Source organism: Anastrepha obliqua, chromosome 3 (genome assembly GCF_027943255.1).
Source record: "Anastrepha obliqua isolate idAnaObli1 chromosome 3, idAnaObli1_1.0, whole genome shotgun sequence".
NCBI classification, from domain to species: domain Eukaryota; kingdom Metazoa; phylum Arthropoda; class Insecta; order Diptera; family Tephritidae; genus Anastrepha; species Anastrepha obliqua.
Window position 1 is genome coordinate 138,909,115 of NC_072894.1, and position 13,844 is coordinate 138,922,958.

Below are 13,844 nucleotides of genomic sequence, written 5' to 3' on the forward strand. Positions count from 1 at the left end.
AAAAACCAAATAATTTAAATTTTAAAACTTTGTACAAAATCTAAAAAGAAGTTCAACATATTTCCATAGAAGTTTTAAACTTTTTAATCAGAATTTTTAGAAAATATAGTTCACACTGCAACAAGAAAAATAGAAAGCAAAGTTTCGAACTTTGTATAAAATATGTAAAAATTCGGCAAATTCTCATCGAAATTTCAAACTTTTTAATCAGAATTTTTAGAAAATTTACGAGTATGCAGTTTTATAGCCCATTGAATTTTGATAAATAAAGTGCAAACTTGAAGTGGCTCAAAAAGCGCGTTGATTTTTCACATTTTTTTCTGTTGGCGGTATTGCGCATTTTCTCTATATAAAAAAATTTCGCGCATTCATTAATGGAAGAAAACGCGGAAAATATTATTTAAATTGAACTCGAATTTTGAGCCATATAAACATATATTTGAACTTAATGAGCTCGAAAATTTAGGGCATTTTCAGGATTTTTTTTTACATTAAAGAAATGATAGCCGATATTTAAATTTTTTAGGCTTTTTAGGCATACAAAATGAAAAAAAAGTATTTTTTTATTTTAATAATTGTAAAAATGGCGCTGAAGTTGACCCTCCCGAAAAATTGGATCTGGACGGTGTTGCCTATTTTGGCTCTTTTATTTATCTGGAACCCAAAACCCAAAAAATTATTAATTAGTGTGACTGTAGCTATGACCTGTACTAGAAAAAATAAAAATTGAAATAAGAATATGATTCTATTATGGGCGATAGCCATTGATTTGTGTGAACAACATATTAAAATTTCAGACGATTCGATTGACTATTTTTTTTTTTTTTTTGACAAATCCAGTCCGAAAAAGTAGTTTTGAGATATTTGAGTCTAAAGTTTTGAGAGTGGTCGTGTGATGAATCTGACTCTACCTGCTCAAATGGCTGTAGAATCGAAAATACTGGAAATATCCTTCCAAAAATTAGACAGTATATTCCCTATACTTTCGAAAATCAAAACAAATCGATTTTTTTTTAATTCTACACAACCTTAATAAAAATCATAAAATATTTAAACTGTAAACTTTTTTGTTAAACTTGGCTACAAATTTGGCAACTCCTCATATTTCTCGCAGTAGAAGAGGGCCCTATGGACCATCACACAAATATTTTGAGGTAAATGTAAAAAGTTCATATTCAAAAAATTTTAATGCAATTATGTGTCTAAATAGTCAAAAATAACTCTTCAACACAAACAAACAAACAAATAATGAACCCAGTTTTCTTTTTGCCAAATATGTACAGTCTGTCTAATAGAAGCCTCTCACATTCTCTATTTCCGCTACTTAAACTTTCTCTTAACTCCTGTTTTAACTATACTTCTTGTCATATTCGGTAATATTCGGGTTTCAAAGGGTCTTATATGCAATGTTCTCTTCTTTACTTCCCTCGCCAATGATAGGTAAGGATAAACAGTTTCACACGGGCAGAGATACCACTTTTAATATGATTCGCGTACTAAGTAGGCTAAAGTCTGGACTGAAAATATGTCATCTCAACGCTCAGAGTTTGCCATCTAAAATTGATGAATTTCGATATATCTTTGAGTCATCTGATGTAGATGTTGTGTGTGTATCTGAAACATGGTTCTCTACGTGGCATAATGACGATTCGTTTTGTGTTAATGGCTATAAAACTTTCCGTTTAGATAGAGCTAAGCGTGGTGGCGGTGTTGCAGTGTTTGTTAAAAATAGTCTGTCTTGCTCCCTCAAGTGCATCTCGGAAAATACGAACCTAATAGAATATATTTTCCTTGAAATTAAAACTAAGTATGACAAACTCCTCATTGGCTGTGTATATAGACCTAACAAATACATCGCCTACGCATCATTTGTTGATTTCATCGAAAATTTGTCTCTTAATTATAATAATATCGTTGTAGCAGGAGATTTTAACAGCGACCTGCTATGTGAAAATGAGTTCGTGTTAGCCATGCGGAGCTTGGGTTTGTTGCCCGTTAACGGCTCTATGCCTACACATTTCACGCAAACTAGCAGCTCTTTGCTAGATATATTTTTTGTCAACGATACCGCTAAAATTCGCCTATTTGACCAGCTTTCTGTGCCAGGCTTTTCTAAGCACGATCTTATTTTCATGACATTTAACTTCCAACTGACCCATGACACTAAATACTATTCATACCGTGATTTTCTACGCATAGATTATGAGCTTCTTGAAGCGGCTGTGGAGGAAATTGACTGGGAATGTATTCATAACTTAATATCTAGTAATGAGCAAATTAGCTTCATTGAAGAAAACATTAGCTCGCTCTTTCACCGCTTCGTACCACTTATACACAAACCAGTAATTGATAAAAACCGGCCATGGTTCAGCAACCATATTAAACACTTGATTTGCAAACGCAACAAAGCGTATCGCAAATGGAAGAGCTTCAGAACCTCGGAAACTTATAACATCTTTAAGGCTTGCAGACGAGATGTTAACAAATCAATTAGATTGAGTAAACTAAAATACTATGAGCAGCAGTTTAGTACTGCAGTGGGTTCGAAGCAGACGTGGAACAAAATTCGTGCGATCGGGATTGGGAACAAAAATAAACCTATGCTAGATTTATGTAATGTTAATGTAAATGTACTAAATGAGAATTTTGTGTGCTTGCCCGGCTCTGTTAATAATATATGTTATGACAATTACAACTCTAATCTTAACGTTGTGATGTCCAGTTTTTGTTTTGAATGTGTCGATGATTGTGAGGTAGTACAGTCCATACTTAGTGTCAAGTCGAATGCGGCCGGTCTGGATGGAATTCATCCAAAATTTATAAAATGCCTGTTACCAAAGATCTTAAAATATCTTACCTATGCTCTGAATACCGTCTTAACCACGTCAATCTTTCCCAACTCTTGGAAGAAAGCCAAAATCATACCTATTAAGAAAGCGAATGGAGACTACCGCCCGATTGCAATACTGCCGTTCTTATCCAAAGTTCTTGAGCGTATTATGCATCGCCAAATAAACACGTTTTTGAATAGCAACGCCTTGGTGAACACATTGCAGTCGGGGCTTAGATGTAGTAGGAGCTGCACCACAGCACTCCTAAAAGTGTCTGATGACATAAGGCTCAACATTGACAAAAAGCATGTGACCTTTCTAACTCTACTTGACCATTCAAAGGCATTTGACTCCGTAGACCATAAGCTCTTAATTCTGAAGCTTAAAAACTTATTTAGCTTTTCAACGTCGGCCTTGACTCTTATAGAAACGTATCTTAGTGACCGATTGCAAACCGTATGTAGTGATAATACCATGTCAAACTTTCTCCCTGTAACCAGAGCTGTACCTCAAGGCTCTATCCTTGGCCCTCTTTTATTTGTCTTGTACATTAACGATCTGTTCGGTGTGATTAAATATAGTGATGTCCATGTATATGCTGATGACGTTCAATTATATGTTAGTTGTCCCATTAGCTGCATTGACATTTGCATAAGTAATATGAATTCTGACTTGAGCCTCACAAGCAAGTGGGCTTCTGAAAATGGGTTAATTCTCAATCCTGATAAGTCCCAATGCATCGTTATTTACAAAAAATATATCAAGCTCGATGGCTATACACAAGTCAAACTAAATGGCGCTGCGATTAAATATGTGGACAATGTTAAAAATCTAGGGGTTACATTTAATAGAACTTTGACATGGAGCAACCACATTTTTACTGTCATAGGCAAAGTTTATGGTATGCTCCGAAATTTATGGACAACTCAATATTTTACACCAGTAAACACTCCACTGCTACTAGCTAAAACGTATTTGTTACCAACGTTACTGTATGATTGCGAGTTATATACTCCTTGTGATAGTGTGTGTCGTAGTAAGCTTAATGTTTTGTATAACAACATTGCTAGATACGTGTACTGTAAAAAACGTTATGACCATATTTCAGTATTTGCGAAAAAAATTGCTTCCGTATCCTTTAACGACTTGCTTAGGTTTAAATGTTTAGTTTTACTCCACAAGATTATAAACACTCAGAAACCCAGATACCTCAAAGATCGACTTATGCCTTCAAAGTCCTGCCGTTCGTTAAACTTAGTCCCGATGAAATACAGTTGTTTGGTGACTGAACGTCAATACTTTGTATTCTCTGTCCGTCTTTGGAATACCTTACCTCACAAAATTAAACGTATAAAAGAAAGCTCGTGTTTCAAAAATAAATTGCTTCGATGCTTCGATATCTTGCCGAAAATTGCTGAATGTACTTTAAATCTCTTCCCATTAATCCCTACTCCTGCTACTGCTATTTTTTACCTTACTTTCCTTCTAATACTTTCTCCAACTTATACTTCTTTACTACTATCTGTAATTTTAATTCTAATTTTAGTTTTGATTTTACTGTTAATCCTTTTATGTAAACTATTCTTAAGGTCAATCATTGTAAAAATAACCTATGGTTGTATGTTTTGACTTTAATAATAATAAATAAATAAATAAAAAAAATAAAAAAACTGGTCAGATTGCAGCAGTGTGAGAAAAGAACATGTAAGGGTAAGAAAATGTTGAGAAAAGAACACGAAAATTTGGCAGCTCTGACCAAGGGCAGAGTTGATGCGAGAAAAGAACACACTATCAAATATGGTTCTCAAATAACTATTTGTATTCGTGTTGCCAAATAACAACTTTTTCTTAATTGCCTCTATTTTAATACCTGTCCATTCACACCGCGTTCGACCTACTAACACTAATGCTTCAGAATTAGCGAGATAACAGTCATATTGCAGGTGATTAAATAAGTACACTTTTTTTGGTAATCGAGAATTTAATAATAGCAATCAATTAAATAAAATCAACCAGTGCATGACTCTATTTTATCGCACAATACTGTATTTATGTATAGGGTGGGCCAAGAAATTGCTCTTTGAATCGGCTATAAAAAAAAACGAATCAATATTTTTTCAAACTTTTTTTTTTACTTTGAAGATTGAACATTGTCATTTATGAATGAAAAATAATATCGTTCAAATGACTGCCAATTTTATGAATGGCAACTTCGATTTCGTGTTTTAAAGCATCAATCGTCTCTGGATGGTTCACATAGCATTTGTCCTTAACGGCTCCCCACAAAAAACAGTCCAACGGGCTTAAATCACAGCTCCGAGGCGGCCAATTGATATCGGAATTTCGGCTGATTATTCGGTTTTCAAAAACGGTAGCCAGAAGTTCGAGTGTAACTTTGGCAGTGTGACAAGTTGCACCGTCCTGTTGAAACCAAATGTCGTCCATGTCTCTTAAATTTATGGAAACAAAAACTCGTTGAGCATGTCACGGTAACGCTCGCCATTTACTGTAACCGCGGCTCTTCGCTCATTTAAAAAAAAAAAAAAATGGCCCGATGATGCCGCCAGACCAAAAACCGCAAAACAGTGACTCGTTGTGGATGCATTTGCTTTCTCTACAGTAACGTGTGGATTTTCTGAGCCCCAAATACGACAATTTTGCTTATTGACGTAGCCACCGATGTGAAAATGAGTTTCATCAGAAAAGATGATTTTTCGTTTCTCACAGTTTGAGTAGAAGACTCACCACTTTGGAAATAGGTTTTCAATATTTCCCAATTTTTTGCAAGCGTATAGCGTCCCATTTTGTAAATGTCAAACCTTTAAGTAGATTATGAACACATTTGACATGTCATTTGTGTTATCATTCTCAAAAAAATAGGTGGTTCAAAAAGCAAACGCTATATGGCCCACCCTGTATGTACGTATACATGTGAGCACATTACGCTTAGCAAAACTGTCATACATTATGATCAGAATAACCATATTCAATGCGCCCACTTCCGTTCGTAGTAGCCACAGCATCTGCATTGCCATCGTCCCTGCGCACCCCAGCAGCGAGTTCGAATCGTTGGCCAGTTTGCCGATTTGTTTGCGTTTCTTTCCCGTCTAACCGCGAATATGGCACATTTGGGTGGCAAGCGACCGACATTGGACTGAGCGTAACGGCTCGTTTGCACTGTCGGCTTGTTGGCTTGCCGGAAAGTCAATACTAGTCGAACCGACTGTCGTTCGTGCTGACCCATGTGCTCGCCCAACGGAGGCCTATTAATTTCATAGGCACATGAGCTGGAATATGCTCGCATGTATGTGTTATATGCATGTACATGAACGATGTATATGTGCTTACATGCGTCTCTGCTTCGTCATAAACAGTGTTGAAGGAGTGTCTGGCTTCACGACTCATTTCGCCGTTCGTTCGTCAGCCGGTTGTGCTGACAAACGCAGCACGCTGCAACATCATTATCACGTTCGTCACCAGCAATAGCAACTGCGACTGCAATAAAACCAACCCATCAGACTCTGCTTTCAGTCAGCGCCAAGCTGGTCGGCCACTACATTCCTCCTCATCATGCCTCACAGCTATTCCATTTTGCTTCGCCTCGCTCTTAATGGCTGGTTGGCTTCAGCCGCGAGTACTATTTTAATATTGCGTGTGTACATCATGTGTGCATATATGTGTGTATGTATGTGTGTTATGCGCTTTCCCCTCATATTCCCCCCAGGTTTTTGAATTACTCGGCTTCTGTCGATTGTGTTGGATGAGGACGCCAGCTGGAGCATATGTGCACAAAAAGGGAATATTGAGAATAATAAAATGAAACTACGAAAAGAAGCAAACTGAATTGCGTTTGGCGATTTTATGCGCCGTGTTTTTCTCTTTCTCTTTGGCAGCAATTCTCAACGCATTTTTACTGCCATCCGTTTGGCAATGTTGCGACCAGAACGATACTAGCTACCAGCCATCAGCCACCGTTCTCATCAACTTTTCTGTGCGGCTAGGCTTCAATGGTGGCGTCTCTGCTTTGATTTCTCCTGTTAATTCCCCCTGCTTGAGTCGCAGCGACTTGTGTTGCCGTGATTATTGCAATGCCGTCGCCAACCGTAATTTGCACGCCGTGACTGCCACTGTGACCAAGCTGCCAGACCATTCCATGCACCCGTGCACCTTGTTCCGCTTATCCGTCCATCCATCATATGCCCATGTGGCCATGTGGTTCCTCTCTCTGCGTTCGAAATGCTTTTCGTGTTTTTGTTTTTCACTCATGCTTGTTCTTTCACTCGCCATTACCCCCCTCGCGTGCACTTTACACACTCGAACTTCCTTTGCCTGGTTGTCGTCGACGCAAATACGTGCCGTGTCGGCGCTCTGTTGGTTACTGATTGCTGTGCCAACGAGCTTTAGCCAGCCGCTGCCGTCGCAGCAGATAGCATGGAATTGCCGCCGTTAGCTGTTATTGTTCGCTTGTTGTTTTTGTTGTTGCATTTGCGCGTTGCCAAGCGTTATTTACTATCGTCATTGTCATCATCATCGCCACCACCATTGCTAGAGCCCAAGTAAGTAGCCGTCACTGACTGCCTGCCTGCCTACCCACCAGTCATCGCTAGGTGTGCAGGTTCGCTTAGCTAGCAGTTCCTACATTTATACAAACACTCACGCACTTACATATATACATTCACACATACATACATACATGGTCATACACTAATATACATACTTATTTACATTCAGTCACATATTGGCAAATAAGAATAATGCGCCATTGATGTTGGTGCTTGCTTGCTGCGACTGCCAATGAACCAGTCAACAGGCCACCAAGCCAGCCATTCAGCTAGGCCGTTTGCTATGCTCTTTTTTTGCCTAATGGACATCCAGCTTGGTTGGAAATTTTCGCGTTTATTCGACGCCATCACCTCGCTATTGCCGACGTCGTAGTAATTTTCTTTTACTTTCCTTCTTCGTTTGGATCGCACATTGATTCTCTGTCATTTGTGGGTGTGTGTGTCCATATCGTCACGAAAAAACGCCACCAGCTTGCTTGTTGATGATTGCCAACACCGGCAGTTAGCTGCCTGCAAGTCGCCAAAGCGTTTTAATTTTGCTACCTCCCGCGTTTTTCTGTGGGCTTCTATTTTATTTTTTGCCATTTCGTATCTCTGTATGTTTAGCTTTTTTCCACTCTTACTTTTTTACTTCATATTGCCGTGTTTTGCGCCACAGCAGTGCCCCGCCTCTGCAACTGCCACACAGCCGCAATGCCTGTGCCATTTTTTGTTCTTCCTCTCCTTCCGTTTGCGTACGTTTTTCTGATTTTTTATTTGCGTTTCCATTGTGAGTTTTTAGGTTTCGGTTTATGTTTTTGTCTGCCATTGCGTTGCGGTGGCGCGCTACGGCACTTTATTCCTGCTGCCTGTAATTTTTTCTTTTTTGCTGTTGTCGAGTTTATTTTTCGCTGCCAGTGCCAGCCTGCCAACCGTCGTTTGGAATGATTTTGTCAGCCAACCAACCAACCAGCCATGCAACCAACAAGCCAGCCTGCCAGCCAGAGCGTGCTGCGTCGTCGCGCCAACTGCTAGATGCTTTTTGTTGTTCACTTTTTGTTATGTCTCCATTGCTGGCGGTTGCTTGTTTTCACTTTGTTTTGCTTCCATTTCATTCGCTTTTGAAATTTGCGCTTGGCGAATTTCAGAGTGCGCGCACACGGTGGCCGTGTTCTTCTGCCCTCGCGGCTCTGCCTGCTTTGGTCTGGCGAACAACGACGTGCTAGTCAGCGTCCCCTGTTTGAGTAGTTGTCGTTGTTGTTGCTGCGTTTCGTCGCTTTTCGCCTACCTCGTACTCCATTCAATATAAATCAGCCATCCATCCTCATCGCGTTAGCGTCATCATCATCAGCAGTAGCAGCAGTTGGAGAAACAAAAACAACAATCATCACCACTGTTGCGGCTGGGGCTGTGTTGATATGTGCAGTTCATGGTGTGCCGTGTGCTGCGGTTTTGTTGTACTCGTCATTGTTGTTGCCTTCGTTGTCGATGTATATTTTTCTGCGCTTCACTCGAAAGGCCCAAATTGTAAGCCCACAAGCGTAATGCCTAGCATTCAACGCGCGCAAATGTACGCCATCCGGGTCTCCTCTCCGCAACATGTCGCGCGTCACCAAATGCGCTCCTGCCTCTCACTCTACTTACACTCCGCTGCTATCCTCGTCAACATCGTCATCGTCAAACTACCGCCATATGAAGAACATAAGGTATGGTTCTGGTGGTGTAGCCTTATGGCGGCTGTTGACTGTCTGGCTGTAGCTGGCGATAGCAATGGTGCTAGTGCTGGTGATGGCGATGGCGATGGCGCTGGCGTAAGGAGGAGGCAAAGGCAATGGCAAAAGCGTTTGCGTTTTCGCAAATGCGCTTCTACACGCTGCTGCTTACTGCTGCTTATTCAATGCCTGCCCAGCTGCCTCGCTGACTTTCTGCTTGCTGCCTGCTGCCGACTGGCCGAATGTGTTGGCTGGCTGGCTGTGTGACTCTGCTCTGCTGAATTTTCAATTCAGTTGTGAGCCGACTGCAATCAGCAGTGGAAGTGTGTACATTTTTAACACGTGATAACGCAAACGCGCGAGTCAAGTCTTTTGTGTTCTGTGTGTACGTGTGTGTTTTACCATCGTTAACGCCATTGCGCCGTTCGGAGACTAAAAGGCAGACTCAGAGCTATAGCCATAGCCATAGCCATTACAGAGCCAGCGACAAGTATATTCATCGGTTGGTTGTCAGTTTGTTTGTTTGTGTACTGATTCGTTAGTTAGCTGACTTGATTGAGGCGACACAGCCGCATACACACCCGTCGCCTGCGCGCCATCACCTGTAGTTCCTCCATAGTTGTGCTGTCATCCGTCGCCGACACCTTTATCATCGTCATCAGCCAGGAATGGTGTTGAAGGGGGCTGCTGCTGCCTGTCGTTGGTACTGGCGTGTCCTTTTGCATTTGTCTGCTGCGCGTGTGTGTTTTATTGATTTTATAGTTCATATACGACGCCTGCATGCCCTCCACTAAACGTCTATACAAGCTTCGCGGTCTATTCTCTTGCCTGACTGCATACATGGGCTGGCGTGTACGTATGTGGTCTTCCTGCCTATTGTTCGTGTTCCCCTTCAAAACGATGCATGGCGTCGCCGCTGATTGCTACATTTGTTTAACTGGTATTCAACTGCCCTTCAAGTTGACTCCACTCCCCCATGGTTCTATAGTTCGTATGCCTTTGTAATTACTCTTTGATTATTTTACTAATACCGTTTGTTCTAATTTTCGTGCTCATTTCGTCTGTTTGATTTCCTTGATTGGTTTCTAGGACTGAATATTTCGAAATATCAGAGTTGTAATATTCGTTTGAGTAAATAAAATCCTGCGTTGGTCATTATCTTTAACTATATGGTTATCCAGCATACTTTCAGCTCTATGATTTCTTTAGCACCTTAATGACATTGGTACATTTTGCAACTGTGTAAATAAATCCGGGTACCAGTGACATATTAAGAAAAGAGACACACCCATAGGCCATGCTCTTTGGATATTACCACGAACGACACTAAGCCAAATAGTTTTTCAACTATTCATGTCCGGAAGATCTGAATATCACCAGGGAACGCTTCTGTAGAGGAAAAGTGAAGTCTGCAGCTCCCACTTACCCAGCTACCCAGAGATGATATCACTAAAGTCATCAAATTCGAGAAGATCTACTAGAGTAGAACTGCATTTGAAAAAAAAAACTCCAGAAATGTACCCTGCTCTGGTGCACAGATGGCTCGAAGACACCGCTGAAGACGCGCTGTAATCAAGCGCTCTGTGCCGATGGATAGTTTTCCAAGCGTCTTCCAAACGCCATGAGATAAACTTAGACAGAAATTTCCCGAAATCAGCGAATTACCAAAGTATCGGGAATCGGTACCCATTAAGGTATTAAATTAAAAAAAAATTAAAAAAAAGATATATAAAAAAAATTTAAAAAAAGATATATAAAAGAAAAGAGCGAATTCGTCGTAAACGTCCCAATTTTGTGGGAAATAAAACTCATGAACATACCTCCATAATGCACCATCGTTCAAAGACGTTTATGAACGAACTTCGTTCGGCAAAAAACCCAATCAATATCATCGAACAACTACCGTATTCGTCTAATAGGGCTCCGGTTAACTTTTTTCTTTTAATGGATCGCCACCAATGCTCGTGGCACGCACATATAAATCAAACCCGATACGCGTATAAACTTTCTGGATGCAATAATGTTTCTAACACCTGTTTCACGATTCGCTCACCCCAAAACCTGTCATCACCTGTATGTAGTCCAGGTTGAAGGGAACACCAAGTGCACTATTTTTGTGTCTTTAATTCTATATATTAATCCAAAAAAATCCAAATTTTGTAGGAAGTGACGTTTTTATATGTACGTGCATAAATACAATTCTCTTCGGCAACAAGTTTGTATTTTGTGTAAAAATGGATTCAATGGTGCGAAAATATTATGTTGGGAAACTGTTTCGATAATGATACTCTAAAAAAAGAAAGCAAACAGCCGGAAACACGGTTTTTATAGATTACACCGGCATTGAACATAACGAATTATTGCCAGAAGCTCAGAAGTTAATAATAGTCCCCCTTTAGCCGTTATGAGACGTTTATGTGAAGCAATTCGGCAAAGAAGAAAGGATTTGCGGAAAACGACTTGAGAATTTTGCACCATGATAACGCACCATCATTATCCGTGAATTTTTGACCAAAAACGAAACGAATGTATTTGATATGGCTCCCTGCGATTTTGTTCTTTTTGAACGAGTCAAAAAACCACTATGGAGATCGTGTTTCAACAGCCAAAAAGAAATAATGGAAAATTGAAGACGGCTCTGATGGCTATATCCAAGATAAAGTTTCAGGAATGCGAGAGGATGCTCTCTGGCGCGTCATCGTCCAGTTTGCAAAAATGGCACACGCATGTTTCTACTAATCCTGGGTTCCTGAAATGATAATGAAAACTACAATATTCCGCATAGTATGCAATGAAAGTTTGTAAGGCCACTCTAGCTAGATTTTAGAGCCTACGTGATACTTCTTTAGAAGAAAGAATAAATTGTTATGCCTGCATCTATCCTGGACTTCACATCCAGTGTCGTATGAATTAGAGCAAAAGCTTGCCTGTTTCTTCGGGATGCTCTGTAAAGCTGTCAACTGATTTTTGAGAGTGAAAATATTGTTTGCATGATCCCCTGAGAGAGCTTTCTGATGGCGTATCGCTGTTGGAAGGCTATTTATTTTCTCTTAGTGTTGCCTTCAGGCAGCTCTCTTAGACCTCCTTAACTATTGGCTATTGGAACTAATTAGCGCAAGTTTGTAAGAGTTCCAATCACCCGTGATCTTTGTTCTATTGAACAGTCGTGGGAAGACTTCTAGTTTGTCATCTTGGTTGGTGTTTTGCTCCACTAAGGAGTGTCGCGAGTCACATTTACTGTTCGTTGGAGACAACTGATTCAGTTTCTGTCTCCAGCTCTTATTCATTCAAAATTGGTAGACTCGAGTTCTTTCCGCCTTCTACAATAGTGAAACGGAAGAAAAGCCAATATGTCTTCCTGTGATTTTCGAAAGCTAGTTTGGATTCGTGGCAATGACTAACGTCGAATACCTTGCCTTAGACTCACTTTCAAAATGTCTGTTGTGTAAGAGATAGTTGTTGGATTTAACTACTTTTAAAGCTATGGAACTGAAATGTATAATAAATTATTATAAAAAGAATAAGTGAAAATCTGGAAGGTCAACCGGGTGGGTATTTGTAATCCGAAGGTCAAAAATATATAATATTTATATGGATGGTGGGTGTGGCTATTGGTGGATTATAATTATTTTGGATAGCAACTTACCTAATACCATAATATGTGTACCAAGTGTGAAGGCAGATTAGAGTTTGATTGTGTTTGGCCAGATTTTGTGTCCTCTACTCATCACCAGTACCGCATCCAGACCCAGTTCTCTTATTAAACTTAATATGGATCTCGGTTGGACTGAGCGGTTGTGCCTTTCTTCCGGCTACAAATGGCCGAAATGTCTCAACCTTCTCCGCGCTATAGCGCTGCATTCAAGTAGAAGTTGCATTGGAGTCGCCTGGGCAGATAGACTTGATTATCTGTTTCTATCTTCTTGCTGTATTATTCTGCTCATTTTGGTTCATTTGTACTTTTGTGCAATGCTTTTATTTAACTCGATTCCTTTAGGCTATGCTGGATCTGGATAAAAGAAATCTTTTCAGATAATCTTTAATTGCAGTTCGGAAAGGAACTCGTTCCTTTTTCGAATTTTTAAATATGCCGCCTTTAATGTGTAGTTATAAACACACATCTTTTAATTACCTTTTAATCGTCTCTGACGAAAACGCTCTCCTTTTTTTATTTGTTTTTATTTGCGCCATGCGCTAATTTGCAACTGTTGCAACTTTGTTAAATTGTGGTCTTACTTCTTATTCGTTTTTGTTAGCATCGTTCGTTATTCTCAGCAACGGCGGGGTTGATTTTGTATTTCGCTTTTTGTTTTTTTTTTGTTTTTGTTTCATTCGGTTGATGAAATCCTGTATAGAACTTAGTTTGACTTTTTTGTCGTTAACGCAAAAGTACCTACTGGCGCTCGGCAGTTGGTCGCAGCCGACGCTATGCTGGTTGTTTTTCTTGGCTGGCTGACAGCAGCACATTCTTCTGTAAATGTCCAAATGACTGCTTGCTTGGCCGCGTATTGCCTGTGCGCTACCTTCGGTTTTCTCTTATTTGTTTCTATGCTATGCTCCCACACTTTTCCACACAATTCGACGAAGTACGTACCTTTGATACTTCACTGTGGCTGTGTCATGCCGGGAGCAATTTACTTTGGTTTGATTTCAGTATGCGCCTCCAGAGCCAGACTGCGGCATTTTTGCTTTAATTTTGTTTTTTCTCGTTTTATGCTCTTTGCGTTTTCTACTTATTTTCGCTTTTGAGTTTTACGCGC

The 13,844-nt window shown here is 40.0% G+C and overlaps 1 protein-coding gene across 2 annotated transcripts in view; it reads left to right on the plus strand.

Moving 5' to 3' along the window:
• Positions 1-13,844, plus strand: part of LOC129240119 (CTP synthase) — a 31,663-nt gene that overhangs the window by 4,830 nt on the left and 12,989 nt on the right. The window contains exon 1 of one of the 2 annotated variants that reach the window (XM_054875643.1): positions 9,403-9,586. The exons of the other annotated variant lie outside the window; for it this stretch is intronic. The gene's annotated coding sequence lies outside the window, so the exon portion shown is untranslated. Of the gene's footprint in view, positions 1-9,402; positions 9,587-13,844 lie in introns of those variants that run through there. 2 annotated transcript variants of the gene reach the window in all.